Source organism: Maniola jurtina, chromosome W (assembly GCF_905333055.1).
Source record: "Maniola jurtina chromosome W, ilManJurt1.1, whole genome shotgun sequence".
Lineage (NCBI taxonomy): Eukaryota > Metazoa > Arthropoda > Insecta > Lepidoptera > Nymphalidae > Maniola > Maniola jurtina.
Genome location: NC_060057.1, coordinates 387,435 through 404,847, shown reverse-complemented (window position 1 = coordinate 404,847; position 17,413 = coordinate 387,435).

Here is a 17,413-nt window from a genome sequence, read left to right as displayed (position 1 = left end):
TTTCAAGCTTAATTGCCTTAAAATAACAATTAAGTTAATCCAAACTGTGGGTAATCTATACTTACCTACCTAGTGCTTTTCGTAAGTGCCTATACCTAAATAAACATTTATTTTAGGACTTCTTTGCTTACAAAGCTAATAAGCACTGTCTTTCAAGCTTAATTGCCTTAAAATAACAATTAAGTTAATCCAAACTGTGGGTAATCTATACTTACCTACCTAGTGCTTTTCGTAAGTGCCTATACCTAAACAAATATTTATTTTAGGACTTCTTTGCTTACGAAGCTAATAAGCACTGTCTTTCAAGCTTAATTGCCTTAAAATAACAATTAAGTTAATCCAAACTGTGGGTAATCTATACTTACCAACCTAGTGCTTTTCGTAAGTGCCTATACCTAAACAAATATTTATTTTAGGACTTCTTTGCTTACGAAGCTAATAAGCACTGTCTTTCAAGCTTAATTGCCTTAAAATAACAATTAAGTTAATCCAAACTGTTGGTAATCTATACTTACCTACCTAGTGCTTTTAGTAAGTGCCTATACCTAAATAAACATTTATTTTAGGACTTCTTTGCTTACGAAGCTAATAAGCACTGTCTTTCAAGCTTAATTGCCTTAAAATAACAATTAAGTTAATCCAAACTGTGGGTAATCTATACTTACCAACCTAGTGCTTTTCGTAAGTGCCTATACCTAAACAAATATTTATTTTAGGACTTCTTTGCTTACGAAGCTAATAAGCACTGTCTTTCAAGCTTAATTGCCTTAAAATAACAATTAAGTTAATCTGTTGGAAGCCAGAGCCTAAAGTGAACGCACCTTGTCTACGACAACCTTGTCTATTGTGGATCTATCAATTTCAAATCTAGTGTGTCAAGCGTCACCTTAAAAATTGTATTTTTCATTGTGAATACACTCCAAGTTTATTATTAATCTAAAGTCTTTTTTATTTACAAAATAATAAGTAAATTAAATTCCTACATGGTAGCAGAGCGCATATATATTTTATTTTCAGCACGAAGTGTAAAGATTCTAAAGATTAAAAAAGATAAAAAATTTTGCCAACGTGATTTTGTACACGGCACAAAGTAATTATTTTTCGAAATGTCGTTGATAAGTAATAACTCATTTAGCATTGAGAAATTAAGCGGCAGAGACAATTATTCGACATGGAAGTTCGCTGTACAAACTTACTTGGAACATGAAGAACTCTGGGAGTGTATCACGGGCAAGCAAGTGGACCCATTAAAGGATAAAAAGGCAAGATCAAAAATAATTTTGCTCGTCGACCCCATAAACTACGTGCACATCGAAGAATGCACGTCCGCTAAGCAGGTATGGGACAATTTATCTAAAGCTTTTAGTGATTCCGGCCTAACGAGAAAAGTTGGATTGTTAAAAACACTTATAACTACTACATTGGATAATAGTAACAGCATCGAAGATTATGTCAATAAAATAATGTCGACTGCGCATAAGCTGCGTAGCATTAATTTCAAAATCGATGACGAATGGCTAGGCACACTTCTGTTAGCGGGCCTACCCGACACGTATAAGCCTATGCTCATGGCCTTAGAAAGCTCAGGCATTGCTATCTCCGCTGATGCTGTTAAAACAAAAATTTTGCAAGATGTAAAACCATCATCATCTGCAGCATTTTATACCTCTAAATCTCAGAATATTAAGAACAATAGTAATAAAGGCAAATCCAAGGGTCCACGGTGCTATAATTGCAATAAATTTGGTCATATTAGCAAATTTTGTAGAAATAAGGACAGAAAATCTGAAAATAAGAGTAATAACAGTGGTTTTGTAGCTGCATTTTCAGCCGTTTCAGTCAATGATGAACATAGTTGGTACATAGACTCCGGAGCATCGGTACACATGACCAAACATAAGGAATGGCTATCAGATGTATGTTTGCCGAGTCAATCTCATGTACGTATAGCAGATGACAAGGTGCTCAAAGTCGAATTGTGTGGAAGTACCACTATAACCATCCCGGGAACTAATGGTTCATCCAACAAGATTAAGGTAAACAATGTATTTTATGTACCTGATTTAGCAACCAATTTATTATCAGTGAGCAAAATAATTGAAAATGGTTGTAAAATTGAGTTTTCTAATAATGGCTGCCGGATTTTGAACAACAAAGAAGTAATTGTTGCAACAGCCAATTGTTTTAATGGGACTTATAAACTCAACACAAGTGAATCTAGAGGTTTTTCTGCTGTCACAGATAATTCTAATTTTCTTTGGCATCAAAGATTGGCTCATTTGAATTTTAATGACTTGTACAAATTACAAGACTGTGCACTTGGTATTAACTTGACAAAGCAGAAAGAAGATGTATTATGTACACCGTGCCTTCAAGGCAAGCAAACCAGGCAACCTTTCAAGCATGTTGGTTCCCGAGCAAATGATTTGCTAGAACTGATCCATTCTGACATTTGCGGTCCGATGGAGACACTGTCGCTGGGAGGTGCCAGGTACTTCATAACTTTTGTCGATGATTATTCAGGTAAAGTGTTTGTTTATACTTTAGCCAACAAAAGCGAAGCCTTAGAAAAGTTTCAAGAATTTAAAAACAGTGTTGAAAATGAATTAAATAAATCTATTAAGATACTTCGGTCCGATAATGGCAGGGAATATGTCAATCGTTCATTTGAAAAATTTCTGAAGGACTCTGGTATTACTCATCAAACTAGTAATCCGTATACACCAGAGCAAAATGGGAGAGCAGAACGAATGAATAGAACACTTATAGAAAGGGCTAAATGTATGTTGTTTAACGCATGTTTACAGAAGGAGTACTGGGCAGAAGCAATCTTAACTGCAGCATACATAACAAATCGCTCTCCGTCTCGTGCACTTGCAGGCATAACTCCCTATGAAAAATGGACAGGATTTAAGCCAGATATTAGCCATTTACGGGTCTTTGGTTGCAAGGCAATGGTACATATACCGAAGGAGCGCAGGTTGAAATGGGATTCAAAATCCAGTGAAATGATCTTTGTCGGCTACAGCAATACAACTAAAGGTTACAGGTTATATAATCCTAAAGCTAAGCGTGTGATAATGAGTAGAGATGTTGTGTTTATTGAAAGCTTGGCTAAGGTATCTGAGACTGTAAAACCTATTGAAAAGAATTATAATAAGGTTGATATCATACTTACATCTGAATCTCCAAACTTACCGTCCACTTCAACTGCCTCAGAAGCTGCAGAGCCCAACTTATCCACTAGCTATGATGACTCCAAAGATGATGAGTACAACCCTGACTTTACTGACTGTACGTCTGATAGTAGCATATCACCCATCCCATCCATGAGTCGTGTAACAGTCCGGACTCGCAGGCAAAAGCAGAATGATGACAGCCCCTTATCACTTATGTGTTTTAATAATGAAATGGCTATGAGTGTTTTAGATAGTGACCCACAAAGTTCTGAAGAAGCATTGCAGAGCAACCAGGCTGCACAATGGAAGAATGCCATGGATGTTGAATATGAATCTTTAATAAAGAATAATACATGGGTACTTGTGGACCTTCCAGTGGGAAAGAAAGCCATACCATGTAAGTGGATTTTTAAAACTAAAACTAATGAAAATGGGGAAATAACAAGATATAAAGCAAGGCTTGTTATAAAAGGCTATAAACAGAGGAAAAACATTGATTATCAAGAAGTATTTGCTCCGGTTATTCGCTATTCCTCCCTCCGATATTTAATGAGCCTGGCTGTTAAATATGAGCTAAAAATTCACCAAATGGATGCTGTTACAGCCTTTTTGCAAGGTGATGTAGAAGAGGAAATTTATATGTGTCAGCCACCTCTGTATGAACAAGAAGGTAACAAAGTATGCCATTTAATTAAATCAATTTATGGACTCAAGCAAGCCAGCAGGCAATGGAACAAAAAATTGAATAATGTGTTGATTGATATTGGACTTTTAAGAAGCAAAGTGGATCCTTGCATTTACTATTTGGTAAAAAGAGATAATGATATATTTTACATAGCAGTATATGTAGATGACCTGCTATGTTTTTATAATTGTGAAGAAACTCTACATTTTATAAGAAGTAAATTAACTGAAACGTTCAGCATGAAGGATATAGGTGAGGCTAAACATTGCATTGGTTTAAGGATTCATAGAGATAAACAAAAATTACAATTAGATCAGTCCTTACACATTGAAAAAATGTTACAAAGATTTGGCATGTCGGACTGCAAACCAGTGAATACCCCATGTGATACAAGCTCAAAATTGATACCTGCAAAGGATGACAGTGAAATACTCACTAATATACCTTATCATGAAGCAGTGGGATGCTTATTGTATTTATCTCAAGGTACAAGACCAGATATAAGTTATGCTGTGAACACACTGAGTCGTTTCAATAATAAGCCTACTAAAGAACATTGGATAGCACTTAAAAGAGTGATGCGATATTTGAAAGGCTCTATAAACATGAAGTTAAATTACATTAAATCAAACGAAGATTATATCACTGGGTACTGTGATGCAGACTGGGCATCGAACCCAGAAGACAGAAGATCTTGTACCGGCTATGTCTTCTTATTTCAGGGTTCAGCGGTTACTTGGAACTCAAAAAGACAACTAACCGTTGCATTGTCATCGACAGAGGCTGAATACATGTCATTGACCTCAGCCATTCAAGAAGGCCTATGGCTCAAACAGTTGGATGCTGAATTGCGGTCCTTCATAGCAATTCAACCTCTTATAATTTATTGTGATAATCAAAGCACCATTAGACTTTCAGGTAATGACGTTTATCACTATTATGAGTGACGGTCGCGAGCTGCGATCGTAAGGTACAGTGCAGTCCGTGTTCCGTAATTTTAATTCAAGTAATGTAATCAAAAGTTAAGTTTTGCAAGTTTACTATGTATAGTTTTGTAACTGAACTGTTACTTGTTTAAATGGTGGTATTTTCACCCAGATCCATCGCGTAAGTGCTAGTTAATATACAAAAACATTAACTCACTCAGTCGTGAATTCAAGTTGAATTGCAGTTAACAATAAGCAACAGCTGATTGAGTGCGCGCAGCGGTCATTGACCTCCCGACAGCGGCCGTCTCATCAATCGCTTCAAGCGCTGCATAAAGCCAGTCGTCGTTAGACGCCGAATAATTTTATTTCTTTTTTTTCGGCTAATATTATTACGCTCAAAATGGATTGTGCAGCTTGTTGCAAGCTTATTGTTCCCGAAGAAGCGTTTCTACAATGCATGATTAACACTTGTAAGAAATCATACCACGAACTCTGTACAGGTATTTTAGAATTGGCCTCTGTGACTGCTGATACATGGACCTGTCCCGAATGTGCATGTATGGCGAAGAGAGGCGGTGATAACAGCCTGACGCCCGTAGGCTCCAGTAGACAGCGCAGTTCTGCCGCTAACAATATTACCTACAGGAAAAAGGCGACTGTTCTAGCTTCTAACGCGGACGAGCAAGAAATACAAAATACTGAAGACCTTCGTCTGGAAATTAAACAACTGCGCGAAGAGATTTTTGGCTTAAAAAACCAACTTAGTCAGGCCATGACTCTGCTGACATCATACCACGCAAAGTGCGATAGTTACTTTTCGCGCCTTGATACTGTCACGGCAGTTATCGACAGTTGCGATCAGTCGAAAATGTACAACATAGCAAGCAGCAAAGACGAACAGAGTCAACCTGTGATAGGTGAGACTGTCAATATACAGAACGTGGCTTCGCAACCCGCCGTGCTACCCTCGCCAATCGATAATCTCGTGCCGAATCCGCGCGAACTTCGAAGCTATCGGCAAGCCGCTGGGCAGCGCCACTCGCGACCCTCTGGGTCTATAACTGGGTCGTCGATGTTAAACAGTGTACCACAGCCACCGGCTTCTACAACCCAGCAGGAGGGGTCTGAATCTTTAGGACAATGGGTAGAAGTCCGCAGGAAAAAGCCCCGAAAGCCTAGCATGATTTGTGGCACTGCGAGCTCATCTGCGACATTCTTAAAAGCAGTAGAACCCCGGAAATACCTGCACCTCTGGAACATGGAGTCGGGTGCAGAAGATATATTGAAATACCTACAGCAACTTTGTTCTGCGAATACCTGCACTGTGGAAGAGTTAGTACCTAAAGGTAATTACAAGTCATTTAAAATCGGAGTTCCAGTGGCTGATTACGATAAATGCCTTTCGGAAGATGTCTGGCCGATCAATGCAAGGATCAAGACCTGGATTAATTTTCGTAAATCCTCAGGTAACTCGGGCAACCCGGAGGCCAGGCGTCAGCCCTTTCGCAACCCAAACGACCAGCTGCATGGATAATTCAAAAAACTATGCTGCTTTTAACATCTTGTACCAAAATGTTCGTGGCCTTAAAACAAAAACAAAAACTTGGACCATGAATCTTTTGTCGCAAGCATGTGACATGGTAGCTGTTACGGAGTCATTTCTCGATAATACCGTTGAAGATGCAGAAATAGCCAGTGGCAGCTGGAGTGTATTGCGCCGCGACAGAGGCTCGCCGTGTGGTGGCGTCCTGATCGTAGCTCGTTCCGGTATACTTATGCAACGACGGCGTGAGTTGGAAACCGACAACGGTGAAGATCTATGGATTTCTTGTAACATACAGGGTCGGTCTATGTTTATATGTGTGGTCTACATAAAACCCAGTGCCTCCGACGAAGACTACATGAACTTGTTCTGCAAAATAGAAAGCTTTATTCTTGAATTAAAAGGACTAGTGGTAATCTTGGGAGATTTAAACTTAAACAGTGCGTCCTCAAACATAATTCGTTATTACTCATATTTTGTATCACTCTGTGGTTTGTCCGAAAGAAATAACATTGTAAACTCTCACGGGAGTATTCTAGATGTAGTACTTGTCCAGGAGCGTGTTGAAGCGATAGTCTCTGATACGGAGGGAATGGTTCGGCCTGATTTATATCATCCTCCTCTTAACATCAGAATTAATACTCGTGCAGCCAAGCACTCTGAACGATTGGAGCCTAGCAACATAAGCTCCTCTAGAGACTGGAATTTTCGAAAATGTGACCACGACCAACTCGTAACGCTAATGTCTTCAGTTTCTTGGGAAGATCTTTTAGCCACAACGGATGTACAGTCAGCCACAACTTGTTTCTATAATATCATGTATGATGTTTTTGACTCAGTTGACTATCCAGTTTGGTTTACAAGCGATATAATACGAGAAACAGAATTAAAATTAAAATTGCATACTAAATGGATTAAGACTAAATGTGTTGAGACTTATATTAGGTTTTCAGAAATTAGGTCCAACTTGAAGGCTCGTATTCCAAAAGCGTTTGACGATTATATCAGGAGGGCTGAAAGTAACATTAAAACCAATCCTGTATATTTCTGGGACTTCATCAGTAGCCTGCGGTCTAAAGGGGGATTTGAACCTAACGTTACATATAATGGTAGTATGCACACAGGAGTAGATGCGGCTGAAGCCTTTGCGAATTTCTTTGCAAACGTGTTTCTGTCTGAGGTGCCAAAGTTGAGTGTAGTTGAGGCATGTCTTAATGACGGTAAGCTAAATAGTACTGTCTGCCATATCCAAAAGTTTACAGTAACCGACATAAAATATGGCATTGATAAACTGAAGCTAAATTGCTCAACTGGGCCAGATAACTTACCAGCAGATGTTTTGAAAATGTGTCGAAAATATCTTTGTCTCCCTCTTTGTCATATACTTAATTTGATCTTAAAAACAGGACAATATCCTTCTCAATGGAAGCTGACCCGAGTTACACCAATACCTAAAAAAACCGGTACGACGTCCGTCCAGGAATTTCGTCCTATAGCTATTCTCTCAACGCCGGCCAAGGTATTCGAAAGAATCGTGCATAGAATGATAAGCCGGCAAATTGGTAATTTACTTCGTGACGAACAGCATGGTTTTAGGGCCAAAAAGTCTGTCAACTCCAACCTATTAACAGCTGCTGAGTACATATCGTCCTGCTTAGATAGAGGGCATCAAGCAGATGCCCTTTATTTTGATTACCGTAAAGCTTTTGATAGGGTAAATAACGATATTCTTCTTAGCAAACTCAGTGCTATTGGTTTATCTCCTCAGCTTCTACACGTGATTTCTGACTATCTCCGTGATCGTCAGCAATTCGTTCGCTATGGCATATATGAGTCTAAACCTTATCATACGCGATCCGGTGTAAGCCAAGGCTCTATTTTAGGACCCCTATTCTTCCTAATTATGATAAACGATCTTCCAGAATGTATAAAATATGCAAAATGTCTATTATATGCTGATGACCTAAAACTTATATTAGAAATAACTTCTGCCGAAGATTGCCTCAAGTTGCAACGCGATCTAACAGCTGTATGTAACTGGAGTAAAACGAACAAAATGGAATTCAACCGTGACAAATGTTCAGTCATGACCTTTGGTAAAGTTCGGTATCCCTTGATACATGAATATAAAATGGATGGAATTCCCATTCCCAGAGTACAAAATGTTAAAGACTTAGGCGTAACTTTTGATACCAAATTAACCTTCCGAGACCATATCAATACAGTGGCAGCTGACTCATTTCGAAGATTAGGATTTGTATTGCGTAACTCTCGGGAGTTCCATAGCCCTTTAGTAATAAGGTTACTATATTATGCCTTAGTCCGAAGCAAACTCGAAACAAGTACCTGTGTCTGGCATCCGTACGAGAAAAAATACGGACTTATGTTAGAAAAATAGCAAAAGGCCTTCCTAAGATACTTGTATAAGCGTTGCTATGGATATTACCCCTTCCTATATCCAACCAAATTTCTTTTAGGTTGCTTGGGTTTTAACTCCTTGGAGGTCAGACGGACTAGCGACCAACTAAAAATCATGTGCCGAATTTTGCGAGGGGATGTCGACGCTCCAGACCTTCATGACCAACTCTGTCGTATACGAGTACCTAAATTAAATAATAATCTTCGTCCACGAAAGAATAAACTTTTCGTGGTACCAGTTCATCGTACTGTTGCTCGATCTATGGCACCGATACCGCGTTCATTGGCTTCCTTCAACGCGCTTTCGGATATAAATGATCAATGGGATCCATTCAATGACGGGTGGACATCGTTGGTTCAGGAGTTACTGAGGTACGCGGAGAGCATTGAATGAACAGGATCATTCAGTGCTCTCAGCGTACATACATTCAAAATTTAAAATCTTTTATTGTAACATATTTTGTTCTAGCTTTACCTTTTATTTTTTTCTCTTTTTGTATTTGTGTAATAATCATCTAGTTCGTGTAAGTGGCACTGCCGTTCAATTAGATGTAAAATAAAATAAATAAATAAATAAATAAATCACTCCAGGAGCAAGCATATTGATGTGAGGTACCACTTCATAAGGGAAAAGGTGTCCAGTGGCGAGGTTACCATCAACTACAAGGGCACTGATGCAATGGTCGCTGATGTACTAACCAAAGGGCTGCCTCTCACCAAGCATACATTCTGCTCCTCAGCTATGGGTGTGCGTTCAGGACAGGATGTTGGAAGCCAGAGCCTAAAGTGAACGCACCTTGTCTACGACAACCTTGTCTATTGTGAATCTATCAATGTCAAATCTAGTGTGTCAAGCGTCACCTTAAAAATTGTATTTTTCATTGTGAATACACTCCAAGTTTATTATTAATCTAAAGTCTTTTTTATTTACAAAATAATAAGTAAATTAAATTCCTACATATTCCAAACTGTGGGTAATCTATACTTACCTACCTAGTGCTTTTCGTAAGTGCCTATACCTAAATAAACATTTATTTTAGGACTTCTTTGCTTACGAAGCTAATAAGCACTGTCTTTCAAGCTTAATTGCCTTAAAATAACAATTAAGTTAATCCAAACTGTGGGTAATCTATACTTACCTACCTAGTGCTTTTCGTAAGTGCCTATACCTAAATAAACATTTATTTTAGGACTTCTTTGCTTACGAAGCTAATAAGCACTGTCTTTCAAGCTTAATTGCCTTAAAATAACAATTAAGTTAATCCAAACTGTGGGTAATCTATACTTACCTACCTAGTGCTTTTCGTAAGTGCCTATACCTAAATAAACATTTATTTTAGGACTTCTTTGCTTACGAAGCTAATAAGCACTCTCTTTCAAGCTTAATTGCCTTAAAATAACAATTAAGTTAATCCAAACTGTGGGTAATCTATACTTACCAACCTAGTGCTTTTCGTAAGTGCCTATACCTAAACAAATATTTATTTTAGGACTTCTTTGCTTACGAAGCTAATAAGCACTGTCTTTCAAGCTTAATTGCCTTAAAATAACAATTAAGTTAATCCAAACTGTGGGTAATCTATACTTACCTACCTAGTGCTTTTCGTAAGTGCCTATACCTAAATAAACATTTATTTTAGGACTTCTTTGCTTACGAAGCTAATAAGCACTGTCTTTCAAGCTTAATTGCCTTAAAATAACAATTAAGTTAATCCAAACTGTGGGTAATCTATACTTACCTACCTAGTGCTTTTCGTAAGTGCCTATACCTAAATAAACATTTATTTTAGGACTTCTTTGCTTACGAAGCTAATAAGCACTGTCTTTCAAGCTTAATTGCCTTAAAATAACAATTAAGTTAATCCAAACTGTGGGTAATCTATACTTACCAGCCTAGTGCTTTTCGTAAGTGCCTATACCTAAACAAATATTTATTTTAGGACTTCTTTGCTTACGAAGCTAATAAGCACTGTCTTTCAAGCTTAATTGCCTTAAAATAACAATTAAGTTAATCCAAACTGTGGGTAATCTATACTTACCAACCTAGTGCTTTTCGTAAGTGCCTATACCTAAACAAATATTTATTTTAGGACTTCTTTGCTTACGAAGCTAATAAGCACTGTCTTTCAAGCTTAATTGCCTTAAAATAACAATTAAGTTAATCCAAACTGTGGGTAATCTATACTTACCTACCTAGTGCTTTTCGTAAGTGCCTATACCTAAATAAACATTTATTTTAGGACTTCTTTGCTTACGAAGCTAATAAGCACTGTCTTTCAAGCTTAATTGCCTTAAAATAACAATTAAGTTAATCCAAACTGTGGGTAATCTATACTTACCTACCTAGTGCTTTTCGTAAGTGCCTATACCTAAACAAATATTTATTTTAGGACTTCTTTGCTTATGAAGCTAATAAGCACTGTCTTTCAAGCTTAATTGCCTTAAAATAACAATTAAGTTAATCCAAACTGTGGGTAATCTATACTTACCTACCTAGTGCTTTTCGTAAGTGCCTATACCTAAACAAATATTTATTTTAGGACTTCTTTGCTTACGAAGCTAATAAGCACTGTCTTTCAAGCTTAATTGCCTTAAAATAACAATTAAGTTAATCCAAACTGTGGGTAATCTATACTTACCAACCTAGTGCTTTTCGTAAGTGCCTATACCTAAACAAATATTTATTTTAGGACTTCTTTGCTTACGAAGCTAATAAGCACTGTCTTTCAAGCTTAATTGCCTTAAAATAACAATTAAGTTAATCCAAACTGTGGGTAATCTATACTTACCTACCTAGTGCTTTTCGTAAGTGCCTATACCTAAATAAACATTTATTTTAGGACTTCTTTGCTTACGAAGCTAATAAGCACTGTCTTTCAAGCTTAATTGCCTTAAAATAACAATTAAGTTAATCCAAACTGTGGGTAATCTATACTTACCTACCTAGTGCTTTTCGTAAGTGCCTATACCTAAACAAATATTTGTTTTAGGACTTCTTTGCTTACGAAGCTAATAAGCACTGTCTTTCAAGCTTAATTGCCTTAAAATAACAATTAAGTTAATCCAAACTGTGGGTAATCTATACTTACCTACCTAGTGCTTTTCGTAAGTGCCTATACCTAAATAAACATTTATTTTAGGACTTCTTTGCTTACGAAGCTAATAAGCACTCTCTTTCAAGCTTAATTGCCTTAAAATAACAATTAAGTTAATCCAAACTGTGGGTAATCTATACTTACCAACCTAGTGCTTTTCGTAAGTGCCTATACCTAAACAAATATTTATTTTAGGACTTCTTTGCTTACGAAGCTAATAAGCACTGTCTTTCAAGCTTAATTGCCTTAAAATAACAATTAAGTTAATCCAAACTGTGGGTAATCTATACTTACCTACCTAGTGCTTTTCGTAAGTGCCTATACCTAAATAAACATTTATTTTAGGACTTCTTTGCTTACGAAGCTAATAAGCACTGTCTTTCAAGCTTAATTGCCTTAAAATAACAATTAAGTTAATCCAAACTGTGGGTAATCTATACTTACCTACCTAGTGCTTTTCGTAAGTGCCTATACCTAAATAAACATTTATTTTAGGACTTCTTTGCTTACGAAGCTAATAAGCACTGTCTTTCAAGCTTAATTGCCTTAAAATAACAATTAAGTTAATCCAAACTGTGGGTAATCTATACTTACCTACCTAGTGCTTTTCGTAAGTGCCTATACCTAAATAAACATTTATTTTAGGACTTCTTTGCTTACGAAGCTAATAAGCACTGTCTTTCAAGCTTAATTGCCTTAAAATAACAATTAAGTTAATCCAAACTGTGGGTAATCTATACTTACCTACCTAGTGCTTTTCGTAAGTGCCTATACCTAAACAAATATTTATTTTAGGACTTCTTTGCTTACGAAGCTAATAAGCACTGTCTTTCAAGCTTAATTGCCTTAAAATAACAATTAAGTTAATCCAAACTGTGGGTAATCTATACTTACCAACCTAGTGCTTTTCGTAAGTGCCTATACCTAAACAAATATTTATTTTAGGACTTCTTTGCTTACGAAGCTAATAAGCACTGTCTTTCAAGCTTAATTGCCTTAAAATAACAATTAAGTTAATCCAAACTGTGGGTAATCTATACTTACCAACCTAGTGCTTTTCGTAAGTGCCTATACCTAAACAAATATTTATTTTAGGACTTCTTTGCTTACGAAGCTAATAAGCACTGTCTTTCAAGCTTAATTGCCTTAAAATAACAATTAAGTTAATCCAAACTGTGGGTAATCTATACTTACCAACCTAGTGCTTTTCGTAAGTGCCTATACCTACACAAATATTTATTTTAGGACTTCTTTGCTTACGAAGCTAATAAGCACTGTCTTTCAAGCTTAATTGCCTTAAAATAACAATTAAGTTAATCCAAACTGTGGGTAATCTATACTTACCTACCTAGTGCTTTTCGTAAGTGCCTATACCTAAATAAACATTTATTTTAGGACTTCTTTGCTTACGAAGCTAATAAGCACTGTCTTTCAAGCTTAATTGCCTTAAAATAACAATTAAGTTAATCCAAACTGTGGGTAATCTATACTTACCTACCTAGTGCTTTTCGTAAGTGCCTATACCTAAACAAATATTTATTTTAGGACTTCTTTGCTTACGAAGCTAATAAGCACTGTCTTTCAAGCTTAATTGCCTTAAAATAACAATTAAGTTAATCCAAACTGTGGGTAATCTATACTTACCAACCTAGTGCTTTTCGTAAGTGCCTATACCTAAACAAATATTTATTTTAGGACTTCTTTGCTTACGAAGCTAATAAGCACTGTCTTTCAAGCTTAATTGCCTTAAAATAACAATTAAGTTAATCCAAACTGTGGGTAATCTATACTTACCAACCTAGTGCTTTTCGTAAGTGCCTATACCTAAACAAATATTTATTTTAGGACTTCTTTGCTTACGAAGCTAATAAGCACTGTCTTTCAAGCTTAATTGCCTTAAAATAACAATTAAGTTAATCCAAACTGTGGGTAATCTATACTTACCTACCTAGTGCTTTTCGTAAGTGCCTATACCTAAATAAACATTTATTTTAGGACTTCTTTGCTTACGAAGCTAATAAGCACTGTCTTTCAAGCTTAATTGCCTTAAAATAACAATTAAGTTAATCCAAACTGTGGGTAATCTATACTTACCTACCTAGTGCTTTTCGTAAGTGCCTATACCTAAATAAACATTTATTTTAGGACTTCTTTGCTTACGAAGCTAATAAGCACTGTCTTTCAAGCTTAATTGCCTTAAAATAACAATTAAGTTAATCCAAACTGTGGGTAATCTATACTTATCAACCTAGTGCTTTTCGTAAGTGCCTATACCTAAACAAATATTTATTTTAGGACTTCTTTGCTTACGAAGCTAATAAGCACTGTCTTTCAAGCTTAATTGCCTTAAAATAACAATTAAGTTAATCCAAACTGTGGGTAATCTATACTTACCAACCTAGTGCTTTTCGTAAGTGCCTATACCTAAATAAACATTTATTTTAGGACTTCTTTGCTTACGAAGCTAATAAGCACTGTCTTTCAAGCTTAATTGCTTTAAAATAACAATTAGGTTAATCCAAACTGTGGGTAATCTATACTTACCAACCTAGTGCTTTTCGTAAGTGCCTATATACCTAAACAAATATTTATTTTAGGACTTCTTTGCTTACGAAGCTAATAAGCACTGTCTTTCAAGCTTAATTGCCTTAAAATAACAATTAAGTTAATCCAAACTGTGGGTAATCTATACTTACCAACCTAGTGCTTTTCGTAAGTGCCTATACCTAAACAAATATTTATTTTAGGACTTCTTTGCTTACGAAGCTAATAAGCACTGTCTTTCAAGCTTAATTGCCTTAAAATAACAATTAAGTTAATCCAAACTGTGGGTAATCTATACTTACCAACCTAGTGCTTTTCGTAAGTGCCTATACCTAAACAAATATTTATTTTAGGACTTCTTTGCTTACGAAGCTAATAAGCACTGTCTTTCAAGCTTAATTGCCTTAAAATAACAATTAAGTTAATCCAAACTGTGGGTAATCTATACTTACCTACCTAGCGCTTTTCGTAAGTGCCTATACCTAAATAAACATTTATTTTAGGACTTCTTTGCTTACGAAGCTAATAAGCACTGTCTTTCAAGCTTAATTGCCTTAAAATAACAATTAAGTTAATCCAAACTGTGGGTAATCTATACTTACCTACCTAGTGCTTTTCGTAAGTGCCTATACCTAAATAAACATTTATTTTAGGACTTCTTTGCTTACGAAGCTAATAAGCACTGTCTTTCAAGCTTAATTGCCTTAAAATAACAATTAAGTTAATCCAAACTGTGGGTAATCTATACTTACCAACCTAGTGCTTTTCGTAAGTGCCTATACCTAAACAAATATTTATTTTAGGACTTCTTTGCTTACGAAGCTAATAAGCACTGTCTTTCAAGCTTAATTGCCTTAAAATAACAATTAAGTTAATCCAAACTGTGGGTAATCTATACTTACCAACCTAGTGCTTTTCGTAAGTGCCTATACCTAAACAAATATTTATTTTAGGACTTCTTTGCTTACGAAGCTAATAAGCACTGTCTTTCAAGCTTAATTGCCTTAAAATAACAATTAAGTTAATCCAAACTGTTGGTAATCTATACTTACCTACCTTGTGCTTTTAGAAGTGCCTATACCTAAATAAACATTTATTTTAGGACTTCTTTGCTTACGAAGCTAATAAGCACTGTCTTTCAAGCTTAATTGCCTTAAAATAACAATTAAGTTAATCCAAACTGTGGGTAATCTATACTTATCAACCTAGTGCTTTTCGTAAGTGCCTATACCTAAACAAATATTTATTTTAGGACTTCTTTGCTTACGAAGCTAATAAGCACTGTCTTTCAAGCTTAATTGCCTTAAAATAACAATTAAGTTAATCCAAACTGTGGGTAATCTATACTTACCAACCTAGTGCTTTTCGTAAGTGCCTATACCTAAATAAACATTTATTTTAGGACTTCTTTGCTTACGAAGCTAATAAGCACTGTCTTTCAAGCTTAATTGCCTTAAAATAACAATTAGGTTAATCCAAACTGTGGGTAATCTATACTTACCAACCTAGTGCTTTTCGTAAGTGCCTATATACCTAAACAAATATTTATTTTAGGACTTCTTTGCTTACGAAGCTAATAAGCACTGTCTTTCAAGCTTAATTGCCTTAAAATAACAATTAAGTTAATCCAAACTGTGGGTAATCTATACTTACCAACCTAGTGCTTTTCGTAAGTGCCTATACCTAAACAAATATTTATTTTAGGACTTCTTTGCTTACGAAGCTAATAAGCACTGTCTTTCAAGCTTAATTGCCTTAAAATAACAATTAAGTTAATCCAAACTGTGGGTAATCTATACTTACCTACCTAGTGCTTTTCGTAAGTGCCTATACCTAAATAAACATTTATTTTAGGACTTCTTTGCTTACGAAGCTAATGAGCACTGTCTTTCAAGCTTAATTGCCTTAAAATAACAATTAAGTTAATCCAAACTGTGGGTAATCTATACTTACCAACCTAGTGCTTTTCGTAAGTGCCTATACCTAAACAAATATTTATTTTAGGATTTCTTTGCTTACGAAGCTAATAAGCACTGTCTTTCAAGCTTAATTGCCTTAAAATAACAATTAAGTTAATCCAAACTGTGGGTAATCTATACTTACCAACCTAGTGCTTTTCGTAAGTGCCTATACCTAAACAAATATTTATTTTAGGACTTCTTTGCTTACGAAGCTAATAAGCACTGTCTTTCAAGCTTAATTGCCTTAAAATAACAATTAAGTTAATCCAAACTGTTGGTAATCTATACTTACCTACCTAGTGCTTTTAGTAAGTGCCTATACCTAAATAAACATTTATTTTAGGACTTCTTTGCTTACGAAGCTAATAAGCACTGTCTTTCAAGCTTAATTGCCTGAAAATAACAATTAAGTTAATCCAAACTGTGGGTAATCTATACTTACCAACCTAGTGCTTTTCGTAAGTGCCTATACCTAAACAAATATTTATTTTAGGACTTCTTTGCTTACGAAGCTAATAAGCACTGTCTTTCAAGCTTAATTGCCTTAAAATAACAATTAAGTTAATCCAAACTGTGGGTAATCTATACTTACCAACCTAGTGCTTTTCGTAAGTGCCTATACCTAAAAAAATATTTATTTTAGGACTTCTTTGCTTACGAAGCTAATAAGCACTGTCTTTCAAGCTTAATTGCCTTAAAATAACAATTAAGTTAATCCAAACTGTGGGTAATCTATACTTACCAACCTAGTGCTTTTCGTAAGTGCCTATACCTAAACAAATATTTATTTTAGGACTTCTTTGCTTACGAAGCTAATAAGCACTGTCTTTCAAGCTTAATTGCCTTAAAATAACAATTAAGTTAATCCAAACTGTGGGTAATCTATACTTACCTACCTAGTGCTTTTCGTAAGTGCCTATACCTAAATAAACATTTATTTTAGGACTTCTTTGCTTACGAAGCTAATAAGCACTGTCTTTCAAGCTTAATTGCCTTAAAATAACAATTAAGTTAATCCAAACTGTGGGTAATCTATACTTACCTACCTAGTGCTTTTCG